Below are 24,663 nucleotides of genomic sequence, written 5' to 3'. Positions count from 1 at the left end.
AAGAGAGCTACGGACGATTACAAGTTACCCTCCTCCATAGCCATGCATTTCCTCCTCAACTTGTTTGCCAAGTGATCGGGGCTATATAAGCTCTGCCTTCGCTGGCTCTGCGTCAGGATGGCACGTGTCATCTACTTCCGGTTCTCTAGGATCGAGCCTGCAAAGCCTCTCCAACCTCTCCACCAGCTGTTTGGTACTCCACCCCAAGCAAGAGCTATTGAAGCAGCATGCATTGTGAGCATTCTGTCGCAGTGCCGAACGTGTCTGGTATTCAGGTAACCACAGGTGAGCTGGGCATTTCGACAGATGGCTGGAGGTATAAACTCAAGCTGATGAAGGAACTTTAGCGTAGACGTACATGAGCGGACTGATTGGTCTGCACGGTCTAGCCACCTGTTGGCGCAGAGCTTAACCAGCCAAACAAAGAGCTAATATTGCTATAACCCAGTGTAAAGCATTTTAAACATTTACGCCAGCAGCATAGAAGAATACACTTCGTTACTGCTACTGTGTTTGGTTGAGCTCTGTGCCACCAGGTGACTGCACCGTGCAGTTTGTGCTTCTGCTCATCCTGTGAAACGGCAGTCAAATGGCCAGGCCCTGTCTCCTTGTGCTTGCATTTATTTGAATACCGGACGCGCGAAATGCTATTGTAGTAGTAATCCTCCTGTGCAAAGTGACGGCTACAAACTCGCACATCCTTTCACCAATTGGATAGCGACAGCCCGATACGCTGCAGCCGCTCCACTCGTCTTCTGCCTTGCAGAGGGACACAATGCTGCAGCTTGACATATTGCCAGTTGCAAAGTTTGCAGCCCTCAATGCAACAAAGGCGAATCACGGTTCTCGCGAAAAGACAGACTGACACTGCCCGTGGAGCTCTCGTCAAAATGGAGCATGTTGTAACACAAGCAGACGACACTTGCTGTGTGCCGGAAGTGCTTAAGTGTAGTGAGAAATTGTTCTTGTGCATTCTTTGTTACTTTCCTTTTATAGAAACAAATTAACTAACATTCCAACTATTGCAAACATTTGTTCAACATAAAGTTAGAAAAATTATTGATGAAGCACCCGGGACAGCCAGTCGGACAGCTCACCCTACTAGCATCATTAGGGCAATTTACATCAAATGGTTAGGGGAGCTGAATATTCAGCCGAGTGGTGTGCTGTGATCAGCAGCGATATAAATTTTTGAAACCTTATAATAAATTACGTGCTTTACCCGGAGCACTTAGATGCGTCAATTAATGATCAGAAGGACCTATACTCGGAACGGTTCAGTATGGTTGTACAAAATCATCAAACTCGTTTCAGGGTCCCTTTAATGTGAGACTCTTTACACAGCTTGTTGTGCAATGCTTTACTAGACTGTTTCAGGGACCCTTTAAGAGTGCCTTACCAACAAGGCTGCATGTCAACGCCTGTTAGCCTTCATGTAGTTGAGTGATAATTTGGTGTTGCTAGCAAGCACTGCTACCACTTTTGGGGGAAACTTCAACTTTCTTTGTCATTGAAATTCGTTTTATCCGATTGCCCGATAATTTGATAAGGTTTACGTGCTCTTTTGGGTAAAAAAAATTGACGGTGGCGAATATTAAATTTACAGAAAGTGAAATTTTCAGTCAAAAAAATTTTTATGCAACGAAGTAAAGGGCTGCTTTTACCGGCTTCGTCACACAGGCTTAACTGTACATGCAAATGAATTGTATAAAATTTCACTGAATACCTGCTAACACTCTGACCTGTTTTTATGCATGCCAAAGAGCTTGGCACCAGTACTGAGCTGTTTATCTTCATTCTGTCGCACGTTAAAGAACCCCAGGTGGTCGAAATTTCCAGAGTCCTCCACTACGGCGTGCCTCATAATCAGAAAGTGGTTTTGGCACGTAAAACCCCATAATTTTTTCAATCTGTCTCTTTACAACATCGTGGTGCACACCTGATAACTGCAGACCCTGGCTAAGTACACAATGTAAAGCTAAATTACTGTGTGATGAGGGTTTATGACTTCCACTAGCAGTGTGGCTTGCACTTAGACATAGCATAGGACTTCAATGTGTTATTCTTTTAGTAGAAAGTCTGAAAATTCTGTATATATTCGTAATCTTATGCTGTATATCTTTTCCAGACTACACATGCTCCAAATTTCCATCAGCGAGCCTCGGCTACATAAAGAATAGCCTGTCGTCCATGCTTGCGAGGGAGCTGAAGGAAACCGAAGTCCAATAAACTTGTGATATTCTATAAAACAAATGATTCACGTGCTTTTTCTTAATCACGAAGTTGTAAGTTTCTTTTCCATAACATCACAGGGAAAGAGGCCTTGCAGTGGAAAACTAAAAAATGCACCTTGAAAATGGCCCAAGGCCAAGCAACGCCTCAGTGGCGAATATCAACATTAGTCAATTTTTGGCCTGTGTGCCAGAAGTGCTTGAGTCTAGTGATAAACTGTCCTTGAGCATTCTTTTCCTGTTACTTTCTTTTTTATAGAAACAAATTAACTAACATTCCAACTATAATGAACATTTCTTCAGCATAAAGTTGGAAAAATTATCAATGACGCACCCTGGGCAGCCAATCGGATAGCTTGCCCTACTGACGTCATATGGTCATGATGAATGTGGTGTTTTGTGGCGCAAGGGCCAAATGTGGCCAAAGAGCGCCAGGCCGGTGGTAATGCGTTCGCAATGGAGCTATGAATAACGAAGGGCAGATGTTACGGTGGCTGTAAAGGGGCCTAAAAACAGTCGCTCTAAAGTGCATAAAACCTATACAAGATAAAACTATGCCGATGGTTAATGGGCTGTACAATGGACACGAAATACACATTGTGAAATAATGATGGCTTAGTGATATATCTCAAAGACATACTTTTTACAATAAGCACTACTGCCTTAACAGAGTCCTTGGGATGCAAGGGCCTGTAGGCATGTGCTATGCAAGACTACTATCACAGCGGTATCCTCTAGAAAGAGGATGTGCTATGAATTTCTGGGGCTAAAAACTTTCAAGGCGACATCGTTCAAGAAATCCAGAACTGCTTTGGTGTCAAAGAACGGTTCTTCACCAAGAAACATTGCTCGATGGAGAGGGGTGTGCTGGCGATATACAAGGGGAAAATGTCTCTTTCTCTCAGCTTCGGCTTCCCGACACTCCAGGAGGACGTGGAGAACGGTCAGCCTCTCACCACATCTACCACACGTTGGAGGTTCATTTCCGGTCAGTAAAAGATTGTGGGTGTCATAGGTGTGTCCTATCCTCAGTCGACAGAACAGGACATCAGTTCGTCGTGTTTTCGTTTTCGGGGGCGAGAAACCTAACTTTGGCTTAATCAAGTGAAGCTTATTCGTAGCTTCCATGTCCCACAAGCTTTGCCAGTGGCTTCGCAGATTCTTCCGTAACAGAGGCTTCAGATCTGTGACAGTGACAGCAGCCGTAGGAATAATAGCTGGCGAGGTGATTGCTGTAGCCAACTCGTCAGCTAGTACATTCCCCTCGATGCCTCTATGGCCAGGTACCCAGCATATAATGACATGCTCGTTAGACATATACGCTCTACAGAGAATGGAACAGAGCTCAGTAAGTACAGGGTTTGTGTGTTTACAGAGTGACTTCAAGGCTTTTACGACGCTTGAGGAGTCTGTAAGTATAATTGATTTTTGCAGATTTGATTTTCTGATATGTTTCACAGCCGACAATAGTGCATGGGCCTCAGCCGTAAATATACTTCTTTCAGGGTGCAGTACACCGGATTCCGAGAAGGATGGACCAATCAATGGCTGCGTAGGACACCCCGGCATGCGACTTAGAAGCGTCTTTGTAAAACACTGTGCACGAGTACTTGTATTGGAGCTCCAAGAAATGCATTTTGATATGTGTCTCTGGCGCATGTTTAGTGACCTCTACAAAGGATGTGTCACACTCTATCACCTGCCACTGCCATGGCGCTAACAGTTTCGCTGGAGCCATCAGACAGTGTTCAAGCACCGGAACACCCATTTCCTCACTGAGGTTCCTTGCGCGCAAAGACAACGGTCTTCTCGCTGCAGGTCGGTTATTGAAGAGTATGGCATCGGTCATATCGTTTATGCCAGAATAAGAGGGGTGTTCGCGGTTAGAAGTTACTTTGAGGAAATATGTAAAACAGCTATATGATCTCTCTCAAAATGGAGTGACCATACATTTGCTTGTGCATAAAGGCTTTGTACGGGGCTTGTCCTGAAGGCTCCGGTCGCGAGGCGGATTCCTAAGTGATGGACAGGATCCAACATCTTTAAAGAACTTGGTGTAGCGTACTGATATACTATAGTGCCATAGTCAAGACGTGAGCCGAGAAGACACCTATACGAGTTCAATATACATTTCCTGTCACTGCCCCATGTTGTAATTGATAGAAGTTTCAATAAGTTCATTGTTTTGAGGCACTTAGCCTTCAAGTATTTATTATGCGGGATGAATGTCAGTTTCGAATCCAGTATGATGCCGAAAAACTTGTGGTCGGCGCTTACAGGTAATCTGCTACCAGAGAGCTCAATAGCAGGACGTGGTACTATTCCTCTCTTATTCGTGAAAAGAACGCAGGTACTTTCTGTGGGCTCAACCTGAAACCGTTTTCTCAGCCGATTTTGCCACTTTATTTAAGGCATGCTGGACATGTCGTTCGCAGATAGTTAAGTTGCATGATTTAAAACCAAGCTCCACGTCATCTACATATACAGAGTATGACATCGTTCGTGGGATAGCCATGCCCAAAGAATTCATTTTCACAATAAAGAGTGTGCAGCTTAGCACACCACCTTGTGGAACACCAGTTTCCTGGGTGAAAGACCTTGACAAGGCATGGGCCACCCTAGCACGAAATGCGCGGTTAGAAAGGTAACTTTCAATGATACATAACATACTCCCGCGGATACCCACAGCGGAAAGGTGTAGAATAATACCGAAGCGCCATGTGGTGTCGTATGCTTTCTCCAAATCAAGAAATATGCGGAGAGAAACAACTGTTTATGTATGAAGGCATCCCTTATATTTGCCTCAATGGGGACAAGGTGGTCTACGGTCGACCTGCCTTCTGTGAAACCACCCTGGTAAGGATCTAGTAGTCTATTGCTCTCAAGGATATAGATTAGGCGCCGGTTTATCATTTTTTCAAAGAGCTTGCAGAAACAGCTTGCCAAAGCGATAGGCCTGTAACTACTCGGTAAGGACGGGTCCTTACCTTGTTTGAGTATTGGTATTATTACAGCTTCTTCTAAGAAGATGGAATATACCCAGCGGCCCACATGACATTAAAAGGTGAGAGGAGTGTTTTCTGTGTTTCAAGATGCAGGTACTTGATCATTTCATAAATGATACGGTCACCACCTGGTGCTGAGCTGTTGCAACAAGCAAGAGAAGCTAAACTGAACGGGCGGTTGTAATCTTCAATTTGGGCACATTTCCGATCAAGGCGCTGTCGCTCTGCGCGTTCTTTGAACTTCAGGAATGACTGTGAGTAATGCGATGCACTGGAGATATACTCAAAGTGTTCCCCCAGACAGTCTGCCTGGTCTTCCAGGCCATCTCCATGGGTACTTACTAAGGGCAGGGGGTTCGTCTCCCGGCCTTTTAGTTTATTCACCCGATTCCACACTTTTGCCTCGTCTTTGTAAGTATATATTCTAGATATGTACCGCTCCCAGCTCTCTCTCTTCGCACGTCCACGTATTCTCCTGCCTTGAGATTTGACTTGTTTGAAATTAATAAGGTTTTCAGCTGTTGGAGAATTGCGAAGAAATCCTCAAGCTTTGTTTTGATTTTTGCGTACATTTCGACATTCGTCATTTCACCATGGGATGCGACGGTTCTTTGCCAGACCGTTAAATTGTTTAATGCATTTTGTTGCAGCGTCAATAATAGAACCAGTTAGGTATGCCATACCATCGTCTATATTAAAATGAGAAATATCGTCCCATCCTAAACACGTGAGTTCTCGAAACAGTTCCCAGTTTGCTGATTCGAGGTTCCATCGAAAGAAATGCGGCCAGCATGCATCTGGTTTGGTTAGGCTTAATGTAATTATGAAGTGGTCACTCCCATAGGGGTTCTTGAGAACAGACCACTCCAGGTAAGGAAATAGTGAACTCGAAACGATGCTCAAGTATATGAACGAGCATGTGTTATGTGTAACATAGTAATACGTTGGTTCTTTTTTGTTCAATAAACATGCACCTGAGGAAAACAGGAAATTTTCTATCAGGCGCCCACGTGCATCGGAACGCGAGTCGCCCCACGGGGGCTATGTGCGTTTAAATCACCAACGACTATGTATGGTGGAGGAAGTTCATCGATAAGGCTTTGAAACTCTGCTTTAGAAAATTCACAGGAGGGGGAGACGTATATCGAACAAACTGTGATTAACTTACCAAACAGCACAGCTTGGACTGCAACTGCCTCGAGGAAAGTTTGGAGTTTGATTTGCTGACATGCAACGCCCTTATCGACTATTACGGCTACACCCCCTGAGGAGGTGAGTGCATCTTCGCGGTATTTGCGGAATGTGGCATATTGCCTTAGAAAGTTGGTCTGTGTTACTTTTAGGTGTGTTTCTTGGACACACAGCACCTTTGGAGTGACTTTGCGAAGGAGTTCTTTAACATCATCAAGATTGTGAAGAAGTCCTCTCACGTTCCATTGTATTATTTGGGTATCCATAACGGGAACGAGGTTAGTGCTGTGTGTCTAGAAAGAGAATTTAGGTTACAGGACCCTAGTGCGGTCCTGTAATGCGATGTTTCTCTTTTTTGGAGCGGTCGAGCGATTCTCGCAGCTCCTTTGGCGCTAGTGGCGCCGTTTGACTTGGTGTCGTGTCCATCGCCTCCTGCGAAGCGCTGGACACCCGCACTTGTGAGCGATTTGTTTGTTGAAAAACCCTCTTCTCAAAGGATGAGGCCCTTGAGGCCGCCAGCCCGGAGGTCGGCGGCCCATTCTCGGTTGACGGAGCAGCGCTAGCCGCAACCGCCGAGGGGACAGGTGACGTCACTGCCGGCTCACTAGGTGTGGGCCGGATAGCCGCCGGAGGCCGTTGTGGCGCCACTTCGGCAAAGCTATTCCTCGGTAAGAAGGATACGCGCCTGCGTGCCTCCTTAAACGAAATATTCTCTTTGGTTTTGATTGCCACTATTTTCTTTTTTCTAATGTGGGCAGGACCGCGAGTACGCGGGGTGCTCCCCTTCACAATTCACACAGTGTGGAGTGTTCTTGCATGACTCGGACGGATGTTCATGGTCGCTGCATTTGGCACAGGTTAGTCGGCCACGGAAGTTCCGGGAGCTGTGGCCAAACCTTTGACACTTAAAACATCGGAGGGGATTTGGGATATACGGCCTCACCCTGAGCTCCACATAGCCTGCCTCGATTGTTTCGGGCAGAACTCTTGAACCAAATGTAAGAATAAGATGCTTAGTCTGAATTTCTTTTCCATCGCGCCTCATTTTGATTCGTTTTACACTGAACACATTCTGGTCACTCCAGCATTCAAGTAGTTCAGCCTCTGTCAAATCAATCAGGTCACTATCAGATACAACACCACGGCTGGTGTTCATGGTGCGATGCGGTGTCACATTCACTGGAACGTCGCCAAAAGAGACAAGATTTGGCAGCCTTTCAAACTGATTTTTATCTCGGAGTTCGAAAAGGAGATCTCCACTTGCAAGTTTGGTTACATTAAAGCCTTGGCGAAGAATATCGGTTTTTGATTTACACTAGAAAAGGAGAGATCATTCTCGCTGACTTTACAATTTTCTCCGAGTGAATGACATGAAATTTGGGACAACTTTCATTATGACCATAGAACCTAAATACTTCGGTGCGCCCTCGTTTATGAGGGCGATCAGGAAGGGGTGGAAAAGAACTTGCCATAGATATATGCGGAAATTCGACAGCACCGCCAGCCACCCGCCATGGAGCCCAACACGGGGACGCTGCAGGACTGTGAAAAGATACGGCCTGCAGGCGCCCAGCTGCAAGACACTACTATAACCAAATCTGTTATAACCAAAGTTGGCTATATCACACAAGGTTAAACCTTGCTGCCTGCAAAAAGTGGAAATAAAAAGGAAGCTAGGAGGAGACAGGAAAGACCGAAAGCAAGAGAAAGACGAAGATTAGAGAGGAGGATAGGAAAAGGCAACTACCGATTTCCCTCGGGTGGGTCAGTCCGGGGGTGCCGTCTACGTGAAGCCGAAGCCAGAGGGGTATGTTGCCGCCGCCGAGGGGCCGTAAAGGTCCAAACACCCGGCATTGGCTCAACCCCCAGGATCCCCTTTTCCCCGGACACGGCTAAGCCGCGCACGGTTAGACGCGGGAGAGTCGAAGCCTCGTGTGCTCGGGTACGTGTTGTCGCAACACACCAAACGCCTGCTGACGCAGACGCCCCTGCGGAGGTCATATGGTCGTCACGAATGACTTGGTCAGGGGTGGCTGAAAACTCAGAGTGCTGCCGCTGCGATAGGGAGCGATGTACATATTTCAAACCTTATAATAAATTGCACACTTTATAAAAACTGCTTAAAATGCTTCATTTAAGGATCAGAAGGGCCAACCCTAACGACTCATCACATTTGTACAAAATCAATATCGTTTCAGGGTCGCTTTAAGATTGCAGGTTGAATTGTGAAGTGTGTGAGCAGGCATTGTTTGTCAAAAACTATTTTATGAACGTAATTTCCATGCATACAAAATTGTGCACCTGCTATAAGGCACTGGTTGAAGCAGGCGCTTGTACTTGTCTACTTGCTTGTCCCTGTGATCAATGCGCTGAAACAATCTTAACTAAGGAAGTTCGTAGTTTTACCGGCCGTATAAATTGCTGGAAGTATTCGCTTATTAATTACATTAGCAAAAATCATGTCACACGTGCACACACAGGCAAATATGAGCAGATCTCACTCGATGACCGTGTCCCTACTGTCGCAACACTGCAAACAGAAAGGAGAAAATACTATGACCTCTCCATTCAATGCGTTTCCACTACATGCGCGCAAAGGCTGCAGATATGCGTGGCTGTGCACTGTCTGTGTATGCACCGCCACGGCTTCACACTTTAGATAATGTTACCGTGCTGAGGTAGCTAAAGAAGATGTGCGGAGGTTTATCGGCCATACACTACAATAATTGAAAAAGTGAAAATACTTCAAAAGATGTCTTTGCATGCAAACGGGCATGATTTGTGCGGCACTTCAGCAGCTAGCATGTGTTACGCACAGTTGCTGCTCATACTAATGTAAGGAATGAACTATGTTGAGAAGATAGTACAAAGACTCGCCAAATTGCAAAAATAAAATCAGCCACATATAGACACCAAGAGGGCTGCCGACCTATGCTGGCCATATCTCTTGCTAGCTATAGGATGAGGAGCTGCTAATTTTTAAAATAATGTTCAAGACTGTAATTTGCAGTTGTACCACTAGGACTGACACACCAATCACAGCTTGGACACGAACAGGGTCCAGGCCACCTTGAGTGGCTGGTTCAAGTGGAGGTTGCTCTTTCCACCCAGGAGTGTTTTGCCCCTTAGTTCGTCTGCCGTAAATACGTTTCGCAAAAGAGCCCTGGCAAATTTGCCAGGGCCACTTTCGCAAGCTCGGCATAGTTCGCCAAGGGTGCCTTGCGCGACACTCACACCACCCCCAATGTCCATCTGGGAACATAAAAAACAAACATTTGGGAGTTGCAGAGCCCATAAACTTTTCCAGAGTAAGAGATTTAGAATTTGCTGGCAGTGGCATACCTATCAAAAAATTATGACGTCCCAAAACCACGATCTGATTATGAGACATGCTGTAGTGGGGGACTTCTGAATAATCAGGACCATATGGGGTATTTTAACGTGCACCTAAACCGAAGTACACGTGTGCTTTTACATTGCGGCCCCATCGAAATGCGGTCGCTGTGGCCGGGATTCGATCCCGCGACCTCGTGCTTAGCAGCCCAACACCATAACCACTAAGAAACCACAGCGGGTGCCATGTCTAGGAGAGAAACAATGCGGTAATCTGCAGCAGTTACTGATATAACTTACAGCAGCAAGTTTCCTTTCATTCAGGATCATCTTGCTTTATCATTTCTACACTTGAATAAAAAAATACAAATAGCTTTCCCTGGTTTATCTGTTGGCTTCACAAGATTGTGTTTAACAAAATCAGGCCCCTCAGTGCTCTTCGCCGTTATTTTCATCATGAAGGTCTTGAATCAGGCAGGTTTGATGCCTTTAAATAGCACACGAGAGTTTACTGGTCAGCTGCCTACTGAAAGTTCCCGTATATGCGTCGCCAGTGCCCAAAAGGACGTTCCACATCTAATGGATTGGCCTAAGTAGGACTGGCTCACACTCCGAGAGTTACACATACATAAATACGCAAGAATCTAGAAGTTCGAACAGTATTACCCGAAGGCCAGTTTGGTTTTTCTGGCACTTTCATATCCATTTATCATTTCTACACACAGCATAAAGGCAGAGGAAAAGCTCAAGTGCATACTACTCTGATGACCACCATAGCCCTCAATATCAGGTCACATTTTTCTCATGGAACACCAAAGTGAAATTGCGCAATCTCATGACATTAAAGTTGCTGTCTGGTGATGGTGTAAGTTATCAGTGGCTTAAAAAGGTTTGAACGCCAGCCGATTGTAATGAATTCATTGAAGAAAACAGCGCTAAAACATGGATGAGAAAGAAAGACAGGACTAGTGCTTTTTGGCAATAGTAAGTATAGGTTCAGACATGGATGCTACACAGCACACATTATATTAGGGCTATACGTGATGGTTCTAGCCAGAAATAAAAGTGCGTAGTTACAGTGAAGACAGTGACAAGTTTTCTCAGGCATCAATCCTAATGTGTGCTTTCACAGACACAGTTGATATGAAAAATGCAGCCTAGCAATGAGAGGTCATCCTGCTCATTCGCTTTTTAAATAAACAGCAATTGCTGATGATGCATTGCTATACCGATGTGCATGTTCCTGCCTTCAACCCAACTTGAATAGACTTGGGGCTTGCGGAGAACAAGTTTAAGGATAGTGCAAAAAATTCATTTTGATGACAGTATCATTTCATGCATTTATGACGCTAGCTAAGACAGAGGATACAATAGATATATGTATCTTTGGGCAAGCAACAAAGGCTCCAGCTGTCTGCTCGGCTTGATTTTCCACTTTACCAAGTACTCTTTTGAGTCTTTTGACTAATGTGGCAGCCTCTGCAAAATAAATTGGTTACGAAATTATGAAAGCAATCACTTATGGTTCTTTCGTGTAACACAACAGGCAGGTGCTTTTGGGTTTGCCACACCAAATGCAGCCACTGAGCCATGGCAGCATGTGAAATGAAATTGGAAGTGGATGAATGCACAAGTTACCCACAATGAACAAGCGACCACTTGCCACTTTGTTCATTTCGCGGTGCTTTCTGCTGTCCCGTTCCAAGTTTTTGTGCGAGTGGTTGCATGCACATTTTATTGCTTTTCTCTCGTCTTTTGATTTCTTGTTAGATATTGAGCCTGTAGTACAAAACACGAGCGTTACTGCGCGATAAGTAGAGGGTAGTGCAAGCAGATTTTATGTTGATTCTTTTAGTGCTGGTGTGGTTACGAGCCCCTTCTGTCAAGCAGAGGTGCTAGAATATATGCATTTACCAGCATGTCGCTCTCTACTAATGGCCGGCTCGTCATCCTTACACAGTACTGGGCAGCACATTCACACCAACTTTGATATTTGCGAAAATATAATGCCATTATTATTTTTGTTAATTATTGCATTCTACCCAATTCTAACTAGTTTAGCGCAGGTAGTCAACTAGCAAACACGTTGGTATCAATGCAGTGCCCAATGCTGTGCAAGGGCACCGAGCAGGAAATTCGCAGACAGTGACATGAGGGTAAAAACACATCATCTAGCAGCTCTGCTTGACTGAAGAGGGTCATACCCACCCTAGCAATGAAGCATCACGTTAGACTAACTTCTATTTATGGGCACAAGAGCGCCTGTATCCATGCATTGTCTTTGGCGCCAAGAGGCTTCCTGAAGTGATGAGATGTATTGCAAATTTCAAGACCGGTGGAAGAGCGCTTCAAAATTCTTTTTCTCCACTTAAACTAAAAATTATTCTAATAGAGCTTTCTCAGTTTAATAACAATGCAATGAGCTATCACAAGAGGCAGTGTGTTGCATATTTTTTTTGGTTCAATTCATTGTGAAATTAGCAGACTGTATCAGCTTTCTTGAGTGGTCGTCACCTGTGTGCACTGTTGTGCCATATTTCGTCCAAGCATTTTTTTTTTGCATTGTACAGGGCCTGACCACTTGGCTGATGCAAACCTTAAGCTCTTGCTGGAAAAAATCCTAAGTACAGTCCATTTTAATGCATTTTTGTTGTAAAGTGACGTCAGCCGCAATCAGACTGCCTTGCAAGCACTGACGGCGCGTGTGTTTATCGTTTGACATCTTTTCCTTGCTCTCCCTTTCCCCTTCCCCCTCTACGTTTCGTATATCTATGCTCCGAGACGGAAGCAATTAATATTCATGTTCCAACCTTCGAACTGCGTGCCCCCTGTCGTATACAGTAAGACACGCCACGTGTGTCTTAACTATGTAACAGTGACGACGAGGCCAGACAGGACCCTCAAGCTGAAAAATGAATTAAGCCAGGCAGTGAAGCAGGAAACAGCGGCCGCGGTAATACTGACCATGGCTCATCATCAACTACCGGAATACGATGACCAGTCCGACAACTGGAATGCTTACATCCCGAAGGCAGAAGCTTATTTTGAGGCAAGTGGCGTCAGCGACTCAGGAAAGAAGAGGCCTTTGCTGGTAGCAGCACTAAGTATGCGCACCGTGCAAGTGCTCCCAGGACAGGTTGCACCGAGGAAGCTAAACTCGCTGACGTACGAGGAAGCAGTCAAAATTTTGGATGGCTACTTTCGACCCCAAGCGTCATGAAATAACCGAGAGTTACCGGGTCTTCAATCGCTGCCAGTTGGAAGGTGGGCCCATTCAACAGTCCATCGTTGAAGTTCGCCGGATTGCAGATGGCTGTTTTTTCGGTGGCATGCTAGACCGGCGGCGAAATGCGAAAACACCCGTGGTACTTAGGTTTAGGTGTACGTTAACGAACCCCAGGTGGTCGAAATTTCCGGAGTCCTCCACTACGGCATGCCTCATAATCAGAAAGTGGTTTTAGCACGTAAGACCCCATAATTTTCTTTAATTTTTAATGCTAGACCGGATGCTTCGCGACAGGATCATCTGTGGAGTGAGGTCAAGCGCTGTTCAGAAGCAGCTATTAGCGAAAACAGATTTGACGATGAGGGAGGCTGCAGCAATTGCCATATCAGCAGAAGCAGCAGAAAAAGATACAAAGAAGATGTCTTCTGACCTTGAACCAGTGCGCAAGGTCAATGCAAGACAAGCTGATGAACCGGTGTCAGCATGCGGGCGTTGCGGAAGTAAGAAACTCAACAGAAACGCCTGCGGCTGGGCGAAAGCGAGGTGGTACCGCTGTAGTGGATACGGCCATCTGGCGAAGATGTGCCAAAGCGACGTGCGGAAAGGACGCGCAAAAGCACGTTCACAATGCAGGCAAGGAGAAGCCTTTGCAGTAACAGCGGATGTCACTGAGGAAAATGGAGACGATGCACACATCTGGACACTAACCACACCTTCCAATGGTCGGCTACCACCACCTATTCTCCGTACTTTCACATGGTGTCGTATTGACATACCTATGATTGTGGACGCCGGCTCACCGGTCTGTGTTACGTCCAAAGAGATTTTTTGGGAAAACCGTGAACGCTGGCCACAATTAGAACCCGCATGCATTAAACTGTCCTGTTATCTTGGAGAACTTACAGTATTAGGGATATTGAGTATGTCAGTGTCCTATAACGACAAGGAGGTCAAGAGTTCCTTGGTGGTTCTGAACTGCTGAGGTCCGAGCCTCTGCGGACGAGAGTTGATTTCCAAGTTCAATGACGCAGGATCCTCGGTGTTGAACGTATCAGTGCAACAAGGCTCTGGTCCAGGAAGCAGCCGTACCCCCGACATGCATGCCGTCCTGTCAGAGTTCAAAGACGTCTTCAGCCCCGAGCAGGGCCTAATCGCCGGACACCCTGTCCATCTGAAGCTCAAGGAAGGCGCTATGCCGAAATTTTGTAAGGCCAGTCCCTATCCATTTGCTTTACGCGACAAAGTTTCGAAAGAGATTGATAGGCTCGTAACGCTTGGAGTGCTGTCACCTGTAACGCACGCCGAGTGGGCTATTCCCATTGTGCCTGTAATGAAGAAAAATGGCGCGGTTAGAATCTGTGTTGATTTTAAGGTGACCTTGAATTCCGTCTGTGAACTGTAGTAGTACCCGTTGCCAGCCATTGATGACATTTTCGCATGCCTGAACGGTGGGGACTGCTTCAGTACGCTGAATTAAAGTGACGCTTATAACGAAGTTCCCCTCGATGAGGACTCAAGGAAGATGTGCGTAATCAAAACACACCGTGGTTTGTGTTGCTACAACCGGCATAGCTTCCACGCCTGCTATCTTACAGCGGAAATAGAAACAGTTCTGCAGGGCCTACAGGTGTTCAGGCTTACCTTGACGACGTTTTGGTATCAGAAAAACTTTGTAGCACCCACAGGTTACGACAAGTACTGCAGCGTTTTCGTGAGCATGAAGTGAAGCTCAGACTTGAGAAATGAAGCTTTCGCCAAGAGGCAGCGCCGTATCTGGGTTATAAAAATGATCGTGAACGTCTGCATCCAATAGAGAAGCATGTTGAAGCAATCGCGCGGGCCCCAAACCCACAATATCTTCATCAGTTGCGGTCGTTTCTGGGCATGATTACATTTTATTCGTGCCCAACATGTCTTCCGTGCTTGCACCGCTGTACAAGTTATTAGAGATCACACACGTTGGTTCTGGGGACATGCGCAAGAAGCAGCTTTTCGTGAAGCAAAAAAATGCCTTCGGAAAGCGGCTGTGCTGCCTCACTATGATGCCGAGAGACCCCTCAAGCTAGAGTGTGACGCTTCACAGGACGGAATAGGTGCCGCGCTTTTCCATACATTCGGAAAGATAAATAAACCTGTCAGGTTCCGTTCTAGAACGCTAACAAGGGCTGAGAAAAATTATTCCCAGCTTGAGAGGGAAGCCCTTGCTCTTGTGTTTGGAGTGTCAAAATTCCGTGATTACCTCGTAGGCCGAGAATTCGTATTGATGACCGATCATCAGCCGCTCGTGGGCCTGCTGAAGGCGGATCGACCATCGGCAGCCGCCAGAATATAGCGTTGTGCGCTGTTTTTAGGCGGATTCCGCTATCAACTTCAATACTCTTCTGGTAAACTGCTCAACGCTGACGCCCTTAGTTGACTGCTAGAACGGACGTCTGAGCCGAAGCCACCAGAAGCGGACCCACCATACTATCTGCTGGCCTGGATGAGGATGAGGGAACTGTGTCAGTTGAGGAGCTAAGGCAGTTAACTGGTGGTGACCCTGCTCTGAGTCCAGTTATGCGATTCACTAAGAACGGTTGGCCGTCCTGCGCGAAAGGCTTGAACACGAGTGTCGCACCTTTTTCTGACAAGAAATTGGAGCTTTCTTTGGCCCCCGGGTTGTTAAAATACTGGGGCCGGCGAGTAGTCGTTCCGATAGAGGCGCGACGTCGCATCTTATACCTTTTGCATGAGACGCACCAAGGATCGTCCGCTATGAAGGCGGTTGCTAGATCGTCATTCTTGTGGCCAGGGTTAGATCGCGAAATAGAGGCAGTGACAGCGTCATGTCAAAGCTGTGTTCAAAACCTGCCCATGCCAGCTACAGCAACGCCAAAAAGCTGGCCCGCTACTGTTAAAAAATGGGCAAGGGTGCATATAGATTTTGCGGGTCCTATTGCAGAGAACATGATACTCGTGGTAGTGGACGCATGCAGTAAGTGGATTGAAGCTGTGCCACTCCGACAAGCAAACGCTTCATGCACAATCAACTGCCTGCGTGGTATTTTCTGGAGATTTGGCGTGCCACGAACCATCGTGTCCGACAATGGAGCGCAGTTTACCGCTGACGAGTTCGCTGCTTTTGTCCAAGAGGAAAAACATTACGCATCTGCGCAGCCCAGCTGTATATCACCCTCAATCGAACGTGTAGCAGAAAGGGCTGTCAGGACAATTAAGGAAGGCCTCAGGAAGATTGGTGGGGGCAGTTGGAAGATAAGATGAACAGGCTGCTTTTCGATTACAGAAGGACACCTAACAGCTCTGGAAAATCACCGTCAGAGCTGCTCTTCGGATATCAAATTCGATCCCGTTCAGATACATGTTTCCCTCCTGTACACGTAGGGCCAGCCAACGAAGCAGACGAGTGGCCGATGCCATTGCCTGAAGCTAGTGTGTACGCCCGCAACTTCGGAACGGGTGACAAATGGACTCCAGGAAGTGTAGTCTACAACAGGCTCTCGGATGGTGAGCATTGGAAAACCGGCCGGATTAGTAAGACGACATGTTGATCAGGTGCGGAACCGAGAAGATGCGATGCCACCGCTTGGTACAGACCCAGAAGCGGCAAATCTAGAATCAAGAACAGGTACTTCTAGCGACTAGCCACTGTCGCCTAGAACGTCAGCCGAACAAGGGCGCGTAACAGAACATGAGCATGAAGTTCAGCCGGAACTCGCAGGGAGCAACGCTGAACCCGTCAGATCACCCCAAGCCTTGCGGTGCTCTACACGTCAAAGAAAGCTAGTACAGCGACTTCAGTATTAAGGAATAAGAGATGTCGTCAAGTGACGTCAGCCACAATCAGACTGCCTTGCAAGCGCTGACGGCTCGTGCGTTTATCGTTTGATATCTTTTCCTTGTTCTCCCTTTCCGCTTCCCCCTCTCCGTTTCGTATATATTCGCTCCGAGACGGAAGCAATAAACATTCATGTTCCAACCTTCGAACAGCGTGCTGTCGTATACAGTAAGACACGCCACGTGTGTCGTAACTATGTAACACTTTTGATGGCCTATAAAAAATTCTAGAAATGGCTGATAATCAGCGAATGCATTACGGTGTAAGGCTTCTTTCTCTTCACTATCGTGAAAAATTTTGGTGTGCTCTCATAAAAAAGGAAGAGTGTTCTCGCGAGCGTCTTTTGTGACACATAGTTTGGCACTTTACGACCAAGTTCATATGGTAATAACGGAAGTAAAAACCTTTTCGTTGAAAAAGATGCTTCATGAAATAAAATTTTTCTTATTTTGAAGGGTCTCCAACTTCTTTAAAAGCAATGGCAAGTGGTCAAGCACCAAGCTTGGGACAGCTGCCATGGGGTGACTGTATAATATTGCGGCAACATATGTTGAAAGGCTTTTTACCAGAAATGTAATCATGCTTTTCTGCCACCCGCTTCATCCGCTCCACTTCATCTTTTAATACTTTATTCTCTTCTCGTATTGCCTTTATTTGAACAGCACAGGTGGTGCATGGGTTGATCTGAAATTAAGAAAAACATCTATTTTTTAAAGACAGTAAGAACAATTGGTTTAGCAGCAGCACGCACACGAAAATTATCCGTGGGCAGTGAATTTTCACAGACTTTCTTTGAAGTTATCAACATGAAACCTTTTTACAAACACCACTTAATTCAATATTGCCAATGGTAGTTGACAAACTACAGAAGCACCATCAAACATACCAGTTATTCGGTTGCTTGATTCACAAGTTATTCAAAGCCTAAAACTGCACAACCAGTGACTGGTTAGCCTGCATGGTTGTTTGATGAATAATATATCAATAATCGGATGTCCCAATTTTTTTTGTTTACTCCACACCGTTAAAGAGTTTCAATGGCAACGTTATTTATTATTTAAATATCTAAAGAAGGCAATGATCATTTGCTTATGCTGTGTCAGCTCCTGTACATATTCGAGCGAATTTTTACTTGTAGAAGGGTTGATCCTGAAATAAGGTTCCCAAAGCGCTCCAGCCACACGGGAAGGTGCGACGCGAAATCCGGAACAACTGCTGCGTGCGGCTGTTCCCCCACTCTAGATTCTCCCCAGCCGCGCTTCGCTGCGTCGCCATTCTTGGCTCAGCAGCCGTACCATATAAAGGTTGCCATTGTTGATCCCGCCAAGTGCGAGATTCATTCTGTCATTCGCTTTTTGCGCGCCAAAGGGACTCCACCCGTGGATATTCATTGTCAGTTGACAGAGGTCTACGGCGACAAGTGTATGTCCGTTCAACACATCCGCAAGTGGTGCAGGGAGTTTAGTGCCGGCGAGAAGGAAGTCCACGATGAAGAGTCGAATGGAAGACCGTCAGTTTCAAAGGCGCTTATCGAGATGGTCCAACGCGAAGTGCTTCAAAACAGGAGGATCACCGTCCGTGAACTTGTTGCTCAGATTCCTGGGAGTTCTTATGGTACAGTGGAAAAAGCTTTGACTGGGAAATTGGGGTATCACAAGTGTTGTGCTCGATTGGTACCGCGGCTATTGACATCAGACCGCAAGGAGAAACCCCTTGACTGTGCTCGCCAATTTCTTCAAAAGTGTCAAGAAGATAAGGAAGGGTTGTTGGACTCCATTGTTACAGGAGGCAAAACTTGGGTGTTTCATTTCACCCCGAAATGAAATAAAAATCCAAATAGCGGTGTCATCCAGAGTCACCAGTCGCAAAGAAGTTCAAACAAACTCCTTCTGCCGGCAAAGTCATGGCCAGTGTTTTTTGGGATCGTAAGGGTATAGTGCTGAACGAGTTCATGGAACGTGGACAGTTATTGTACAACACTAAGAAGACTAAGGCAAGCTATCCATAACCTCTTGCGAGGACGACTGGCAGCCGGTGTAATGCTGTATCACACCAATGCCCGACCTCACGTCTCAAGTCAAACCCAGGAACTTTTGACAAACTTTGGTTTGACTGCCACGCCCCACCCACCGTACAGTCCAGGCCTCACGCCTAGTGATTATCACTTGTTAAAGTTAAAGGAACATTTAAGCGGCCAACGCTTCCGGAGCGACGATGAAGTCAAAGGTGAAACGCTTCTTCAACGGCTTGGCGGCGGAGTTCTACGACATTGGGATATGGAAATTGGCGCACAGTCTATAAAAATGCGTAGAAAAACATGCCGATTATGTAGAAAAATAGAGCAAGGTTTTATCTTTCCAATGATGTAAATTTCTATGAGAATGAACAATGTTGTCTATTTCTAAAATTAATGGAAACCTTACTCCTGGATCAACCCTTGTATTTACTTATACAGAGAGGGAAGAGCATGACCGGTATTTTGTAGCGACGCCTTTTTTCGATGCCAATGCCTTTCAGTGCTTTTCGCGTTTATGAGTGGCCTGTTTCGATGCTCCGCGCGGTACATAGCCTCGCTTGACCACTCACAAAGGCGAAAAGCACTGAAAGGCATTGTCGTCGGGAAAAGGTACGGAGCAAGGAAAGTGTAGGAGAGGCGCTGGGCATCACAGTCTGTGTTGGGGGATAAGTGGCAGAAGTTGCATGCTGTTTTTCGCAATGCAGCAATGGGAATGGTACCCAAACGTAAACATTGCCTTAGCAACCATGCTCATGAAGCTCTCGCTGCTGCTCTAGGCCTCTGAAAAGTGAGATAAGCTTTTTTGACCTGTGTCTTTCTCGCACCACATTATGTTCACGAGACAAGCTGACTTCGGAGCGAGGTGTGTAAGCTTGAAAGATGTTTTGGGTCTGTGAGTGCAAGTGTCAGTCAGCAGCAGACACATTCAAGTAATCACAGTGCAGGTCTTCATCATCTTCTTCAATGTGCCACGGAAGAGCACAGGATCGCGACGGCTTCACTAAAACTGTTACAAAAGTTTCATAGGCTTTGTTCTGATGTGTGTCAGCAGCACACTTCTGGCAGCTCGTAGCAATGCAAGTTCAAAGCTCGTGCGTGACTGCTCCGGCGAGCTGATTGGAGGCGCGAAGGGAGATGGCACACCAACATGGCTGCATTTCCAGCTTCAAAAATGTGACGTCAAGGGGTCTTCTATTTTGCTTCTTTCCTCCATGAGAAAAGGCAGTGCTACAAAAACTGGCCCATGCTTGTATTTACTAAATAAGTCTGGTTAAGTACCAACCTAGTTTACATAAGCTTATTCGAAACCAGCCATAAATGAGGCTTAGTTTCCTAAATTTACAAACATATTTTTTTGGTAATAGTGTAAAGAACAGCCAGCTATGTCATACAGCCATTCAATGTCCCTCCTGTACTATATATACAGGTTGTCCCACATGACTTGAGCCAAAGTTTTAAAAATGAAAGACACTCCGGACGCGAGTTGAACCGAATGCATAATGTTGGCATTGGCCTAGGCTTACTCAGGCTATTTTTTTATTTTCCCCTTAACGAACGGATTAGTTATGTATAGTTAATCAACTTTTTAAGTATTGGCTGCAGACCCCAAGTATGGTAAGCAAAGTTGTAGAGCTCTTTGAGAAACCTCTCAATAAATTGTTTCCAACACTATATATCTCACATGCTCCTTTTTTCCGCGTTCCAAAGAAGCGCCCCGATATATGAAAAAATACCATGTGACGGAGCACTCGTGCACTGTTATTGTGCTGCTCTCAAGTGTGCGATGGATGAAGAAAGCCGGCTGCAGCGAGACTGGCCCGCAACAGGGCGTCATGCCTGGTGTAGGTATCTGGGCATGCGGCTCTTTTCGCAGGATCGTACAAATGCAAGCTGCCGGAGCGATAAAACATCTAAGGCCACGAAAAAGAAAAGGCGAAAACAGCATTTTGATTCTGCTTGAAAGAAGGAAAGGGCCAAGTGCGTGGGAACGAAGGAAGGTGACGACTGCTGCTACAATATTGCCTTTGCACACAAATGACCTTGTAGTAGTCTTCGAATTGGACGATGATGCTACAACTTTAAACCTTAGGGGTGGAATTAAAGCGGATAAATCACATGAGGACAACACTATTGGTAATAAAACCTTGGCTATATTCAAGGAAGGTTATGCATGTCTTCTTCAGACGATGACTCTTTTCGTACTGGCCCCGTCTGCTCTCCTTCTCACACTTACTGTCTACCAGACGTTCTTTTTTGATCTCGCACCCCGCACGTGCGCATTGCTTCATGATCGCCGTATCGGATGGCCGCGTCTGGCTTTACTTGTGCACCGCGACCGGCTCGTCAGTCCCTAAGAGAGTGCGCCCGCAGGCTAGATCATACCTTATGTACCTCGTTTTAACCAATTCCAGTGAACTGCATTATATCCGGTGCTACTGAGGCGGCCCGTATCCCTCCGTGTTCTCCACAGCAATGCTATCTGGCTGTGACCAACGTTGAGCAGCAGACATGGCTTACTCCAATGAAGAAAGAGCGGATACGGTTTTGGTTCTAGGTACGTCAAGTGGACATAGAAGGCGTGCAGCTGAGCTATTTCAACACTGACACCCAGGTAAGTGTCCGAGCTCAATGACGATATTGCGTGCATATGAAACGCTGAAACAGACTGGGACTTTTATGAAGAAACAACATAAATCTTCAATCCTGGGTGAGGACGTGGAGACAGATATTCTGTCAAAGTTTTCTTCAGACCCACGTACAAGTGTTCGTAGTGTGGGTGCTGAAGCTGGAGTGTGAAATTCTTCAGTGTGGAGAGTACATAAGAAGAGGCAGCTACATCCATACCACGTGCAGCTGCACCAGATGTTGGAGCCCCGTGTTTTCCAAAATCAAAAGGACTTTGCAAACTGCATTATAATCATGGCTGAAGAGGACTCAGGCTCCGCCAAGAAAATACTGTGGGCCGATGAAGCTACCTTCTCACGTAAAGCCCAAGTGAACATCCACAACGCTCACTATTGGAGCGACTAAAACCCACACTCGGTTTTGAAAACACATCACCAATATCAGTTGTCGGTTAATGTGTGGTGTGCAATTTACGGTGGCACTATTATTGGCACCGTGTTTATTGATAACATGCTCACAGGTGAAACATACGTCAGCGACATCCTTGATGGGGCGCTTGAGGATTTTCTTTGCTAAGTTCCACTGGCTAGGATCAAGGATACTTGGTATCAGAACGATGGTGCTTTTACGTACTGCAGCAAAGCTTGCAAATGGCTTCATGAAGTATTCCCGCAGCAGTGGATTGGACCGCACGGGCTCATTGCTTGGCTGGCACGGTCGCCAGATTTAACTCCCCCTGATTTCTTTCTCTGGGGCTACGTCAAGGATCAAGTATATCGGACACCAACCACAACATCAGAGAAACTAAAAGGAAAAATAAGACTAGTCTGCAACTCCATCCCTGATACCATGATCAAGATCGCCTCGGAATATGTGCCTATGAGGCGTGAAATGTGCATTGCAGATGATAGTGACCTCTTCGAACTCACATTATAATCGAAGGGCACACTTTGGATTGAAGGTCACTGGAAAAAAAATTCCGGCCCTAATGCCGCCTCCCCACCCAACCCCATTACACTCCATTGGCAGGCTGGCAGCTCTTGCACATTTCAAGAATAAAAAAATAAAGCTATGTTCTTGTTCTCTTTCGTCTCCTTAGAAGCTTTATTGCTTCGGAACTGCTCGGCCAGCAGCACGCATTTGCGCCGTCATCCGATAAAAGCCGCACACCTATGTGCCTACACCAGACATAACGCCATGTCGCGGGCCAGTCTCGCTGCAGCCAACCTTGTTCATCCATCGCACGCTTGAGAGCAGCAGAATAACGTGGTATTTTTTCATATTTCGCGGGCTTTCTTTAGAACACGAAAGAAAGGAACACGCGATATATCTCGTGTTGGAAACAATTTATTGAGAGGTTTCTCAAGGTGCTCTACAACTTTGCGTACCACACTTGGGGTCTGCAGCCAATTCGTAAAAAGTTGATTAATTAAATATAACTAATGTGTTAGTTAAGGGGAAAATAAATAGCCTGAGTATCTCTAGGCCAGTGCGAACATTACGCATTCGGTTCAACTCGCGTCCGAAGTGCCTTTCATGTTTACAACTTTGGCTGAAGTTATGCGGGACAACCTGTGCGTGTATTACACATACATTGTGTATATATATATACAGTGAAGTAGACGCGCGTATGAAGCGTTTTATTGACGTTTCGGCTGGGGTCCGGCCTTCATCAGAATACATTGCATGGTGTCAGTACAGTTAATATACATGTGCTTATCAACCAAATGAAGATACGTTTACATGAAAAACGAATAAAATGGGCGAACAAAATGCATCTGAATCGTTCAAAGAATAGCTGACACGTGTATAGACCGATGGCGATTGCAAACATACCATCTAAAATACAAAGCATAAAAACGCACCCATATGAATTGTAAAAACCAATCGCCACGTGACAACAAACCGTCAATATGTGCTAAATATGTGCTATGTTCTATATGTGCTCAATATGTGCTATGATAACATAGCCATACCGCGACAACGGTCCCCTTCCGTTTCGCGTTTCTGCACACAGTTGCGACGGAGCGAAAAAAAAAGAAAGCTGCGCAATGGCAACCGTTTCGTGCGAGTCTTGCCGCCGGCAATGAGCTCGCTCTTCCTCTCTCGACAGCGTGCAATTCGACGATTTCGTTTCTTCTCTGTGGTCCGTCTGACGAGAGGACTGGAACCTTACACACCTCGCACCTGTCGGTACTGCGATCGCTTGCTCGGGAAGGATGTATGTACGTTTCAGTTGTGTACCGCGGACAAACCTTCTAGTCAGAGGCTAAGTCTCAATAGATCGCAGTGTGGTGGCTGCTTTACTATTACGACACCACGAACCACGACAGGTACCTAAGTCGTCTTGAGACGATTTCACACTGCAGTGATTCAGGCCAGCCATAGCCCCGGACACCAACCAGTGGCCTCGACAATACGCGGCCTCCGGTGTAGCGCTATCTAGGTTCATTTAGAGTCATCGAGCCAGGAAGCGCGGCAGCCCGCCGCGCTCGACCCGGCGCTAATCTTACCCGCTTTCGCCGCAAGTGCACACGATATCGTTGCGGTGCTTAGAAGGGATTCTGACTTAGAGGCGCTCAGTCGTAATCCCACAGATGGTAGCTTCGCACCACTGGTCTCTCGACCAAGCACGTGAACCAAGTGTCCGAATCTGCGGTTCCTCTCGTACTGAACAGAATTACTATCGCAACGACCGGGCATCAGTAGGATAAAACAAACCTGTCCCACGACGGTCTAAACCCAACTCACGTTCCCTATTAGTGGGTGAACAATCCAACGCTTGGCGAATTCTGCTTAGCAATGATAGCAAGAGCCGTCGAAGGATCAAAAAGCGACGTCACTATGAACGCTTGGCCTCCACAATTCAGTTATCCCTGTGGTAACTTTGCTGACACCTCTTGCTTAAAACTGTTAAAGCCAAAAGGATCGAGGGGCCCTGCTTTTGAGGTCTCGAATCGTACTGAAATTCAAGATCAAACAAGCATTTGCCCTTTTGCTCTACGCCAGGTTTCTGTCCTCGCTGAGTTCGCCTTAGGGACACCTGCGTTACCGTTCGACAGATGTACCGCCCCAGTCAAACTCCCCGCCTGACACTGTCCTCAGAACAGGTCGCTCAGGTCCGACCGGCACCGCCCCGAAGGGAGACCGGGGGCCCATCGCTTGGCGCTAGAAGCATGGACAACTCCATGGTCCGGTAA

The 24,663-nt window shown here is 46.3% G+C and overlaps 1 pseudogene; it reads left to right on the top strand.

Annotated features, from left to right (window-relative positions):
- Positions 1-12,725: 12,725 nt before the first annotated feature.
- Positions 12,726-16,628, top strand: LOC142569047 (uncharacterized; annotated as a pseudogene).
- Positions 16,629-24,663: the final 8,035 nt, after the last annotated feature.

Source organism: Dermacentor variabilis, unplaced genomic scaffold (assembly GCF_050947875.1).
Source record: "Dermacentor variabilis isolate Ectoservices unplaced genomic scaffold, ASM5094787v1 scaffold_41, whole genome shotgun sequence".
NCBI classification, from domain to species: Eukaryota; Metazoa; Arthropoda; class Arachnida; order Ixodida; family Ixodidae; genus Dermacentor; species Dermacentor variabilis.
Note: the sequence above shows the minus strand (reverse complement) of the source record. Positions and strands in the feature narration are given on the sequence as shown.